The sequence below is a fragment of the Mastomys coucha genome, chromosome X, assembly GCF_008632895.1.
Source record: "Mastomys coucha isolate ucsf_1 chromosome X, UCSF_Mcou_1, whole genome shotgun sequence".
Taxonomy (NCBI): Eukaryota; Metazoa; Chordata; class Mammalia; order Rodentia; family Muridae; genus Mastomys; species Mastomys coucha.
The window spans coordinates 14,443,897-14,456,300 of record NC_045030.1 but is presented as its reverse complement, the minus strand read 5'-3'; the positions used below and the strand labels follow the sequence as shown (position 1 = coordinate 14,456,300).

Below are 12,404 nucleotides of genomic sequence, written 5' to 3'. Positions count from 1 at the left end.
AAAAAAAATCCCTTAAAGAATTACAAGAAAACAAATCAAACAGGCGAAGGAAATGAACAAAACCATCCAAGATCTAAAAATGGAAAGAGAAACAATAAAGAAATCACAAAGAGAGACAACCCTGGAGTTAGAAAACCTAGGAAAGAGATCAGGAGTCATAGATGCAAGCTGAGACATGGTCCTTCCAGGAGGTACAGATGTTCCACAGCCCTCTGTGCATGGGTTTTGCCAGGAGAGAGCTGATCTCCCAGGAGTGCTGACACAGGCTAACAGACCCACAGGAGGAGCAAGCTCCAACTAGAGACAGCAAGAACACCGAACACCAAAGATTAACAAATGGTGAAAGGCAGATGAAAGAATCTTACCAACCGAAACCAAGACTACTTGGCATCATCAGAATCCAGTACTTCCACCAAAGCAAGTGCTGGATAACCCAACATACCGGAAAAGCAAGATTCTGATTTAAAATAATATCTCATGATGCTGTTAGAGGGTTTTATGAAGGACATAAATAACTCCCTTAAAGAAATACAGGAGAACACAGATAAATAGGTACAAGCCCTTAAAGAGGAAACATAAAAATCCCTTAAAGAATTACAGGAGACCACAGATAAACAGGTAAAAGCTCTTAAAGAGGAAACACAAAACTCCTTTAAAGAATTACAGGAAAGCACAACCAAACAGATGGAGGAATCAAACAAAACCATCTAGGATCTAAAAATGGAAGTAGAAACAATTAAGAAATCACAAAGGAAGACAACTCTGGAGATAGAAAACCTAGGAAAAAAGTCAGGAGCCATAGATGCATCACCAACAGTATACAAGAGATAGAAGAGAGAATCTCAGGGGCAGAAGATACCATAGAAAACATTGACACAACAGTCAAAGAAAATGAAAAATGCAAAAAGCTCCTAACCCAAAACATCCAGGAAATCCAGGACGCACTGAGAAGACCAAACCTAAGAATAATAGGTATTGAAGAGAGCGAAGATTCCCAACTCAAAGGGCCAGTAAATATCCTCAACAAATTACAAAAGAAGACTTCCCTAACCTATGTTATGCCCTGAGTCCCCACTGCAACTTGCAAAAGTCTTTTTTACTTCGAGTCCTGACTTGGATCACATGTTTCGCACTCACAGGGTAAATGCGATGGTGAGTCCAGAAAGCATTGGGTTTATATATAGAATAGTTAGGAATTCTTTGAATGCTCAGGGTGAAGGGGAGTGAAGGATAGTAACAGTTTGATGGAACGGAACTGAAGATGGGAGGGAGATTAATAGGTGTCCATTGTGGGGCTATCAGGAACTAATCTTATGGCTGGCCATAACTGTCTGTAACCTCTGATTACCTTTTTCTATGATTTAAACATGGGGCTCTAATCATCTTTGAGTTTGTTATTTCTTTAAGGTGTCAAGGACAGGAACCTGGAGAGTTCGGCCATTTATCAGAGAGAGTGCTAGTTTTGGCGACACAGAGGCAGAGAGGCTGTCTCATGCTAGCATTTGGCTCCTCAGGATGTTTTCATTAAGGGTGGGAGGGGGTTATGGGCAGTGGCATCCTAACACTAGACTGGGTTCCCACCTAGCCACCAGGGATGGGGAGGGAGCCCTGACCTTGCTGCAGGGAGATGCAGTAGAAACCACCTGCCTGCTCATGGCCCTTGCCTTGGGCAGGAGGGAAAATAGGAGCTTCTGCAGGAAGAAATGCCAGGGCAAACCATCTGTATACAACACTGGAGTCTCTTTGGTAAGGCTTTAACTACAGAGAGTTAGCATTACTAATTCGGGGGTTACAACACCGAAAGAAAGAGATGCCCATGAACATACAGGAAGCCTACAGAACTCCAAATAGACTGGACCAGAAAAGAAATTCCTCCTGTCACATAGTAGTCAAAACACCAGTAACTGGTGTCAAATCACCAAATGCACAAAACAAAGAAAGAATACTAAAAGCAGTAAGGGAAAAAGGTCAACTAACATATAAAGGCAAACCTATCAGAATTTCACCAGACTTCTCAACAGAGACTATGAAAGCTAGAAGATCCTGGGCAGATCTCATACAGATCCTAAGAGAACACAAATGCCAGCCAGCAAAACTCTCAATTACTGTAGATGGAGAAACCAAGATATTCTATGACAAAACCCACAAATCCAGCCCTATAAAGGATAACAGATGGAAAACACCAACACAAGGAGGGAAACTACACCCTAGGAAAAGCAAGAAAGTAATCTTTCAATAAACCCAAAAGAAGATAGCCACACAAACATAATCCCACATCTAACAACAAAAATAACAGGAAGTAACAATCACTTTTCCTTAATATCTCGTAACATCAATGGACTCAACTCCCCAAAAAAGACATAGACTAACAGACTGCATAGGTAAACTGGACCCAGCCTTTTACCGCATACAGGAAATGCACTTCAGTGACAAAGACAAATACTACCTCAGAATAAAAGGTCGAAAAACAATTTTCCAAGCAAATGGTCCCAAGAAACAAGCTGGAGTAGCCATTCTAATATCAAATAAAATCGACTCTCAACCAAAAGTTATCAAAAAGAGAAGGAAGGGCAGTTCATACCAGTCAAAGGAAAACTCTATCAAGATGAACTCTCGGGCTGGGGGGATGGCTCAGTGGTTGAGAGCGCTGACTGTGCTCTTCCAGAGGTCCTGAGTTCAATTCCCAGAAACCACACGGTGGCTCACAAACATCTGTAATGGGGCCTGATACCCTCTTCTGGTGTGTCTGAACGTAGCTACAATGTACTCACATACATAAAATAAATAAAATCTTTAAAAAAAAAAATGGGGCTGGCGAGATGGCTCAGCGGATAAGAGCACGGACTGCTCTTCCAAAGGTCCTGAGTTCGGATCCCGGCAACCACATGGTGGCTCACAACCACCCGTAATGAGATCTGACGCCCTCTTCTGGTGCCTCTGAAGACAGCTACAGTGAATTACGCTGGACCAAGTGGGGCCAGCAGAGGTCCTGAGTTAAATTCCCAGCAGTCACACACATGATAGCTCATGGCCATCTGTACAGCTACAGTGTACTCATACATATAAAATAAGTAAAATAAATCTTTAAAAAAAAAAAAGATGAACTCTCAATTCTGAACATCTATGCTCCAGATGTAAGGACACCCACATTCATAAAAGAAACTTTACTAAAGCTCAAAATATACATTACACCTCACACAATGATAGTGGGAGACTTCAATATCCCACTCTCAGCAATGGACGAATCATGGAAACACAAACTAAACAGAGACATAGTGAGACTAACAGAAGTTATGAACCAAATGGATTTATCAGATATTTATAGAACATTTTATCCTAAAGCAAAAGGATATACCTTCTTCTCAGCACCTCACAGTACCTCTCCAAAATTGACCATATAATTTGTCACAAAACAAGCCTCAACAGATATAAGAAGACTGAAATAATTCAAGCACCCTATCAGATCACCACAGACCAAGGCTGGTCTTAAATACCCACAAAAACAATGGAAAGCACACATATACATGGAAGCTGAACAACACTCTACTCAATGATAACTTGGTCAAGGAAGAAAATGAAGACACATCATACCCAAACTTACAGGACACGATGGAAGCAATAGTATGAGAAAAACTTTTTGTTGTTGTTGTTGTTGTTTTTTTCAAGACAGGGTTTCTGTGTGTAGCCCTGGCTGTCCTAGAACTCACTCTGTAGACCAGGCTGGCCTCGAACTCAGAAATCCACCTGCCTCTGCCTCCCAAGTGCTGGGATTAAAGGCGTGTGCCATCACTGCCCATCATCAGTTGATCCATGACCAGGCAGTAAAACTCTTATTAGCTCTAAGTGCCTCTGAAAAGAAACTGAAGAGAGTTTACTTACACTAGCACCTTGACAGCACACCTGCAAGCTCTAAAACAAAAAGAAGCAAATACACCCAAGAGTAGATGGCAGGAAATAATCAAACCAAATAGAAACAAAAAGAACTATACAAAGAATCAACAAATCCAGGAGCTGGTTCTTTGAGAAAATCAACATGAGAGATATACCCTTAGCCAGGCTAACTAACCAAAGGGCACAGAGACAGTATCCAAATTACCAAAATCAGAAATGAAAAGGGAAACATAATAAAGTATACCTTAAAATAACTATTGTTTGTTGAATATCAACAGCTGAAAATATTAAAATCATGTTCTACAAACATCATGGAAATATTATTGATAATTTTTCTCACTGTGCTTGAAATTAGCATTTCCTTATTATTTAACTTCAGAGTTTTTGCTATTTTGAAATTTTTTAAATATACTTACTGATAAAGTAAAAAAAAATAAAGAAAAGGTTTATAATGAAAATATGATAGCTCCACTAAGATGTAAACACCATAAAACAACCAAATGAGAAGTCAAGAACTAAAAAGTACAATCTGAAACAAAAAACTTTAGTGAATGGGCATAACAGAAAAGTGAAGATCAAAGAAATAGTTAATGAGCATAAACAAAGTCTAAAAGGCAGAAATAAGAAAACATCTTTAAAACACAAATGGTCTCATGAATGGTACCATGTTTTGAATATTTGCTTTTCCTTCTAAATTCATACTGAAACTTAATTCCCAATGTAGCAGTACTAGGAGACGTGGTCTTAGGGAAATGATTCAGTCATAAGGGCAGAGACGCCATGAATAGCTTAGTGCTGCTATGAAAGCTATGGAAAAACTAGCTAGGACTTCTCTTTTTGTCCTTACATCCATTCTTGCCAAGGGTCAAATCCTGTGCAAAATTCATCCACTTTGGTGGTCAAAATAAGCACCATTTTAGAAGCAGAGAGTGAGCATGAGACACCAGACTTGCCTTGACTTTAGACATTTCAGATTCTGGAACCATGAAAATATAGTTATGTAGTCTATAAATTACCCAGTCTTGGGTATTTTGATAAAATAGCACAAAGAGACTAAGAAAGAAATTGGTAATAAGAAATAAGCTATTGCTGTAATGTTGAGAGCTTTTGGTGCCACTTCTAGAAATTTGACATTTGTCACTAGGCTTGGACCAGGAAGTAGGCTCAGATAATATTAGAAACAGTGACCATGGAGAAAGGAAGAAGGCAGCTTTACCAGGAAAGTTTTACAGATAAAGAGTTAAAAGAGAGCAAGCTAGACACAGGTGAAGACAGAATGAGCCTTAGGATGAAAAGGAGCCAGAAGATTAGAACAGATTGCCAGAGTTAATGCAAGGCCAAGCAGAGAAATTCAGGAGAGGTTGCAAGAGAAGTTTTGAGCCAGAATAGCTGAGTTGACCAGCCAGCCAGAGTTCAGAAAGAGCTAGAAAGGGTGAGTTTATTCAGCAGCAAATCTCAAGAGGCTGAAAACATTCTAGGCCTAGATTAGATTGTGCAGAGGCTAGAAGCTTCCAGGACTAGGCCTAGATTAGCAGACAGAGGCAGTAAGTCCCAGAGACAATTTTATCAGGCAAATAAAAGTTACTTTTATAGTCAGCACGTAAATGGCCCCCTAGAGAACTGTACAGCTGATTCTGTTGGGTTCAGTGTACAAAGTGAGAGCCATCACCTTCTCCTCCTGAGTTTGCAATGAGTTGGCCAAGAAGTCAGGCTTGGAAGAAAGACGGCCAGGGACAAAGAAGGCCTCTCTGGAGACACGACCCTGAACACTTATCCTATTGACATGCTTGGATGGGGCTACCAAGGCTTAGAAGATATGCGACAGACACAGAAAGATGGAACCCATTGTGATATCATAACATGACAAAGTTCTTCCTCCACATTGCCTCTAAGGCAGAGACCACCTTGCTCAGAACAATGAAAGCTCATGGCAGAATATATCACTGGTCTCCAGCACCCCGCTCCTGAGACGAACAGAGCAAGCAACATTTTCAAGTTTGATGACCTCACTAAGTTCATTATCTGTTCTAGAAACGTGACACAGGACAACAGAACCAATTCACCTCACCCCTGGCATGAATTAGGGAGTAGAGTTTCAGACCAGGTTCTGTGCAATGCCTAATGTTCAGGTGGCTGAGTTGGACCTATCATTTAAGTGTTTACCTACATGTTAGGGTTATTTTCATTCTACCGAATATGTTTCTACCCACAGACTTCTTGTTGCTCTCTTGGGAGAGTCCCCTCTCCTTACTGAGCCCAAGAAGCTGGTTATGGCCTGGCTCTCCAGCCTTGAGTCAGAGGGTTTGTTGTTGGTGGTGGTGTCTTGTTTTGTTTTGTTTTATCAAAAACACCGTGAGTATTAGCCTATTTCTCAGAAAAAAAAAAATTCTCAGCAGGCAGTGGTGGGGCACGCCTTTAATCCCAGCACTTGGGAAGCAGAGGCAGGCGGATTTCTGAGTTCGAGGCCAGCCTGGTCTACAGAGTGAGTTCCAGGACAGCCAGGGCTATACAGAGAAACCTTATCTCAAAAAACTTAAAAAAAAAAAAATTCTCTTCAAACTCCAAGCTCTGCCTTCAGTTTTAAGCTCTGGTATCTCAGCAGCAAGATCTCCCCAGGCAACACTGGTGTTCCTCATCACGTTCTCTTAAAGCTTTCTTCTTCAAGGTGAGTGGTAAGTGTGATGCCTGTCATCACAATACTCAATAGGCTGAGGCAGAGGGATTGTTATTAGTTTAAAGGCAGCCTGAGATACATAGTGAGTTCTAGTTCTGAGTCACCCAGAGCTACAGTGTGAAACTCAGTCTCAGAAACCAAACATACACACACACACACACACACACACACCATGGTTCTTCTAGCATTTATTTTAGATCACTGGTCATAAGTTATGGTGTGATCATTTCATCTCTGTCTCCCCAGGAGACAAAAATTCCATGTAGGCTAGAATCTACCATGTTTATCTTCTCTCCCCAGACCAAAGGAAGAGGGAGAATGAAGTTGGCAGTGAATGGGGAGGGATTTTTGATAATCTGTCTGTCAAGATAGTCTCTCTTGACTGTGAGGCCCTGGCTAACTCACGGTACTGCTTTGTGCCTTGGTTTTATCTTCTCTAAAATAGGGCCAGTAAATTGGCACCCACCTAGGTTCTGTGAGGTTAACAAAGATGGCAGGAGTGAAGAAGATCTGGCTTGTGAAGAATGAAAGGTGATGGGGGAACAAGCAGATTGCCCTAGTGGCTGGCCAGGCTTCATCTTCTCTCATGGGGAAAGGAGTTCTGATTTCCTAGAGCCCTTGGAGATCCTAGTAGGGAAGCACAACTACTTCTATACTCCTGACCAAACAACAGCCCTCTATTGGAGAAGATCATCTTCTCTATCCAGTCATGCAGCTTTGGAAGAAACATATGGACCAGTGAGTTCCCTCCTCAACAGCCAGACCTGCTAAATTAACCATGATGATCAACTGGATAATGGTGTCCTAGTCAAATGTCCCTCACACCCAAGAAGTCCTGATTTCTTTTTTTTCTAAGATTTATTTATTATTATATATGAGTACACTGTAGCAGTCTTCAGACACACCAGAAGAGGTCATCAGATCTTATTACAGATGGCTGTGAGCCACCATGTGGTTTCTGGAACTGGAACTCAGGACCTTCGGAAAAGCAGTCAGTGCTCTTAACCGCTGAGCCATCTCTCCAGCCCTTAAGTCCCGATTTCTTAAAGAGAGTCACACCTGTAGCTATTCTGTTTCCAATCACCACACTGATTCAGATGCTGTCCTGCCAAACATGGCCTCTAGAGATTTTCCTATACTTGTCCCAGGGGATCCATGAGGTTGATTTGTTTCCAATTCCACCCTCACAGAAGAGGCTGTTAATCCAAAGGCCAGGGTGAAATATTCCGAATGCTAAACAAGATGGGTCCCAGAATGGCAAAGGAAGTCACACCAGCTTAATATAGCCAGCAAGGCTTATTTTCTAACAGCTAGACCAGCTGGCTCTGAGCTCAGAAGTACGCAGCTTGAAGGAGCTGGAAACACTCCTTGACTCTGACACCAGCGGCAGAGGAATCTTCTGGTTCATTGGTCATTGTGTGGAAAGTGCCTTGTCTTCATGACAGGTTTCCCTGAGCCAAATTAAAGGGAAAGCATTATTTATTCCTTATCTTCTGTGAACTTAGGATGTTTCTCTTGAAGAAGAGGTTCTGTATCCTTAACCAGAGATTTTTTTTTTCTTTTCTTTTTGTGATGCTGGGACTCAGGGCCTTTTGTACACTGGGTAAAAACTCTACCACTGGTCTATATCCCCACCCCATGAAAGTTTTTAGGATCAACTCAACAGCAGTTTTCTTGGAGACAAGTCTGGTGTGAACTGAAGTCTGAGGTGGCGTGGGGAAACAGCCAACACAATGGAAAAAACATATCCTCTTGGCGTTACCTATGGTCTGGGTGGGCATCCACACAACCTATTGCTTCCTTGTTTATTAGAATATGATTCAGGTATTTTTAGAATATGATTCAGGTATTTTTAGAAGATGTTTAAAAGTTCATTAATTTCTACAATAATAGTAAGCTGTACACATTGTGATTTTAAGTCATAAGGACAAAATAACTACATATTGGACATAAAAGAAAAGAAATAATGCTGAACTACATGTAACACCAGCATGTTTGAGGCCAGAATTTGAGGCCAGCCTGGGCTACATGAGACTCTGTCTCAAAGCAACAAGAACATAATGAATGGATAAACAAACAAAAAATAAATAAAAAGGAACAGTGACCATGGGGCTTTCCTTCCTACTTTCCTTACTTATTACCTTGTGTGATCCTTTTGCTTACTATTCTGCTTGATTGCTTTCTTGTGTGATTTCCTTGTTTACTACTTCACTTGATTACTTTGTCTTTGATCTAAGAACTGACCATGTTTTTTGGTTATACCTAGAATGATTTAAAAGCAGGCTGGAGAGAAATAAAGCTGCTTCAGCCTCAGTATGGACTGGAATTATGTTCTAATTTTGTCAAATTGTTTTTCTTCTTTTTCAATCCTTACTCTCTCACTTGAGGCCCTGTTGACTGACTGAGCTGGCTTGGTCACTATAAAATACACTTAAAAATGGAACTGAATAATGGGTAGAGATTGGAGTATAGAAGGCTTATCTGTGGTTGGGATATAGTTCAGTATTAGAGTACTTGCCAACAATGCTTGAGACTCTATGTTTGACCCCCTTCCTCCCCCCAAGCAAGACAAAATGGAAGGGAGGGAGATAAGAAAAAGGGATGGAGGAAGGGAAAGGAGATATATACATTGAAGTAGAGACTTTAATAGAATGTTTAAAAGTAAAATCAAGGGGGTCTAGAGAAATGGTTCAGCACTTATTCTAGAGGACTCAGGATTGGTGTCTAACACCTACATGATGGCTCACAATGAACTGTAACTCCAATTTCTAAAGATCTGGCACCATCTTCTGCCTTCCACAGGCACCAGGCAAGCAAGTTCGTACAAACATTCATGCAGGAAAAACTCCCATACCAATAAAATAAAATTTAACAAAATATAACAAAGAAGCAAGTGAATGAATGAATGAATGAATAGAATTTGCACACACCTTTAATCCCAGCACTCAGAAAGCAGAGGGAGGAGGAGCTCTATAAATTCAAGGCCAACCTGCTCTACAAAGTAAGTTCCAGGGGCTGGAGAGATGGTTCAGCAGGTAAGAGCATACTGATTGATCTTCTGAAGGTCCTGAGTTCAAATCCCAGCAACCACATGGTGGCTCACAACCATCCATAATGAGATCTGATTCCCTCTTCTGGTGTGTCTGAAGACAGCTACAGTGTACTTACATATAATAAATAAATAAATCTTTAAAAAAAAAAAAGAAGAAGAAAGTTCCAGGACAGCCAGGGATATTACAGAGAAAACTTGTTTAAAGAGACCTAAACAAACAAGCAAATAAATAAATAACAAAATGTCAAAAGGAAGGAAGGAAGGAAGGAAGGAAGGGATCAAGCAACTAATCAAACCAATCAAAGAATTCTGCCAGTATACAAAGGACAGGAAACACACTATAAAAAATATTTTTTAAAAAAAATGTAGGGGCTGGAGAGATGGCTTACCGGTTAAGAGCACTGACTGCTCTTCTGAAGGTCCTGAGTTTAAATCCCAGCAACCACATGGTGGCTCACAACCATCTATAATGGGATCTGACACCCTCTTCTGGGATGTCTGGAGACAGCTATAGCATATAACATATAATAAATAAATACATTTTAAAAATGTAAAATTTAAATACTCACTGGAATCTATAAGAGTGATCTCTACAGCTCTTTCCCAGGTGCCTGAGATGTAGAACTCTCAGCTCCTTCTCCAGTACCATGGTTGTCTGCATGCTACTATGTTTCCCACCATGATGATGATGATGATGGACTGATCTAGAATCACCTGGGAGACAAGGATCTGGGCACATCTATGAAGACATTTCTAGATTGGGCTGAGGTAGGAAGACTCATCCTGAATGTGGTGGCACCATCCCCTAGGCTAGAGTCTTGGACCAAATCAAAAGGAGAAAGTGAGCTGAGTACCAGCATTCATCTTTGCTGTTTCCTAACTGCAGATGCACCATGACCAGTTACCTCCAGCTCCTGCTACCAAGCCTTACCTACAATGGTGGACTGACTCAAGTTAGGAATTCAAATAGTTTCTTCCTTCCATGAGTTGCTTTTGTTAGGTATTTTATTACAGCAATAAGAGAAGTAATTTATATGAAAACTAGTTCACCTTTCTTTATAAATCCCCAAACCCAACTGTTTTACGTTGTAAGAATTGAGCAAACAGGAACACATCATAAAAATACTGAGGAAGCCAGGAATGTCCATTAAGCCTAAAGACAGAGAGCTTCAGAAAGGTTTACTAAGCAAACACCCATCCCCAGGAGATGCCCAGTTCCAGGAAATGTTCTCAGGAGGAGGTAGATCTCCCCCCACCCCTCCTCCTCCTCCTCTCCCATAGGACAAAGGTCAATGGAAACAAAAGAACAATGGGAAAGATAACCAACCCACAGTTGTAAGTTGTAAAACTGTTCTAAAAGGTATGAAGAGTATTAGCTTTGGTCGCAAAGACACAACCCCAGTATACTTGATTATTAAAAACCTCTTGCTAATTGCATCAATCTTCGTCTCTGTCTTAATGAGTAGGATACCCACACCAAATCTAACAATGTCTCCCTCTCTATAACCCTACTGGGTCAGTTTGAGTTTGTCTCTCGGTTTCTGTTGTGATTATTTTGCCTTCTGTGTGACTGGCTATCTCTCATTACCTAATAGAAACCATCATTTCAAGATGTATATCAAGTTTCAGTATTGTTTAAATGACATTCACCCTTTAGCTGATTTATCATCAATAGATTCAATTTATCACTAATGAAATATCTAAGTTTGCCACCTCCCCAGTAGAAAATGCTATGCTAATTCTAAAATTTGTATGAAAACACAGAATCTAAATATCTAAAATAACTGGAAATAAAGGAGGAATTGTGGAGGAATCATTGGAGGAATTATGATAACTAGCTTTGAAGCTGACTGTGAACCCAGTGCAGTGGCTTATTTTTTGATGAAAAGTGAGACACAAGCATCATTGAAGTGGAATGAGAGCTAGGAAGAGCATGTCACGTCCAGGAACAACTTACAGTGTGGAGAGCATTTTGGGGAGCTGCATGGCAGGAATCTGACATTAGCCAAAGACAAGAAAATGGGCTTCAGGCAGGAGTCTGACATTAGGGCATGACAAAGAAGTAAGTTCAGGCAGGGACCTGACATTGGACAAGGACAAGGAAGTAAGAATCTGATTTTAGGGTAAAACAAAAGAAGTAGGCTTCAGGCAAGATTTTGGGCTTGGGCAAGGAAGTGGGCTCAAGTATTTTGGTCATTATGAGAAGCCCTTTTAAACAATTGTCACAGGAGTAATCATGGGACTTTGCTTACTGCCTTGTTAGTTCCTTATTGTACTGCTCACCCTTAATATTTGCACATAATTAAAATGGTATAAAAGCAGATTAGAAAAATTAAATTTGCCTTCAGTCTCAGAATTGACTGGGGTCATGCTACAATGTTTTTAACTGTCTTTTTCCTTTTTTAATCCTCACTCCTGCATTGAAGAACCTGTTGACTGACTGAGCAAGCTTGGTCATTATAGTCAGTAAATAATAGACCTCAGCTTTGTTTGTGGCATCTTGTCCTTCCTGTGAAGCTGTAAACATGGAAGGTCACATCCACAAGGTTAGACAAACAGAAGCAGGTTCATGGTTCCATGAAACACTGGGCTTCAGCGCTTCAGCCTTTACTTCCCATCAGGTGTTTCTACCTGGCCCTCTTAGCTCATTGTTGAGCTTGGACACTTTTGAAAAATATCCTATCTAGCATGTTTTGTTTCTTTGCCAGCGGGATAGTTAACTAGGCTTACCAATCACCACACTGCTAAAAATGCAAACTCCATATTGAATATTAACATTCTTTTTTT

At 40.7% G+C, this 12,404-nt stretch overlaps 1 protein-coding gene across 9 annotated transcripts in view; it reads right to left on the bottom strand.

The window, feature by feature from the left end:
- Positions 1-12,404, bottom strand: part of LOC116074151 (zinc finger protein 81-like) — a 118,758-nt gene that overhangs the window by 46,853 nt on the left and 59,501 nt on the right. For 2 of the 9 annotated variants that reach the window (XM_031347069.1, XM_031347019.1), the window contains exon 2: positions 10,187-10,434. The exons of the other annotated variants lie outside the window; for them this stretch is intronic. The gene's annotated coding sequence lies outside the window, so the exon portion shown is untranslated. The remainder of the gene's footprint in view (positions 1-10,186; positions 10,435-12,404) is intronic. 9 annotated transcript variants of the gene reach the window in all.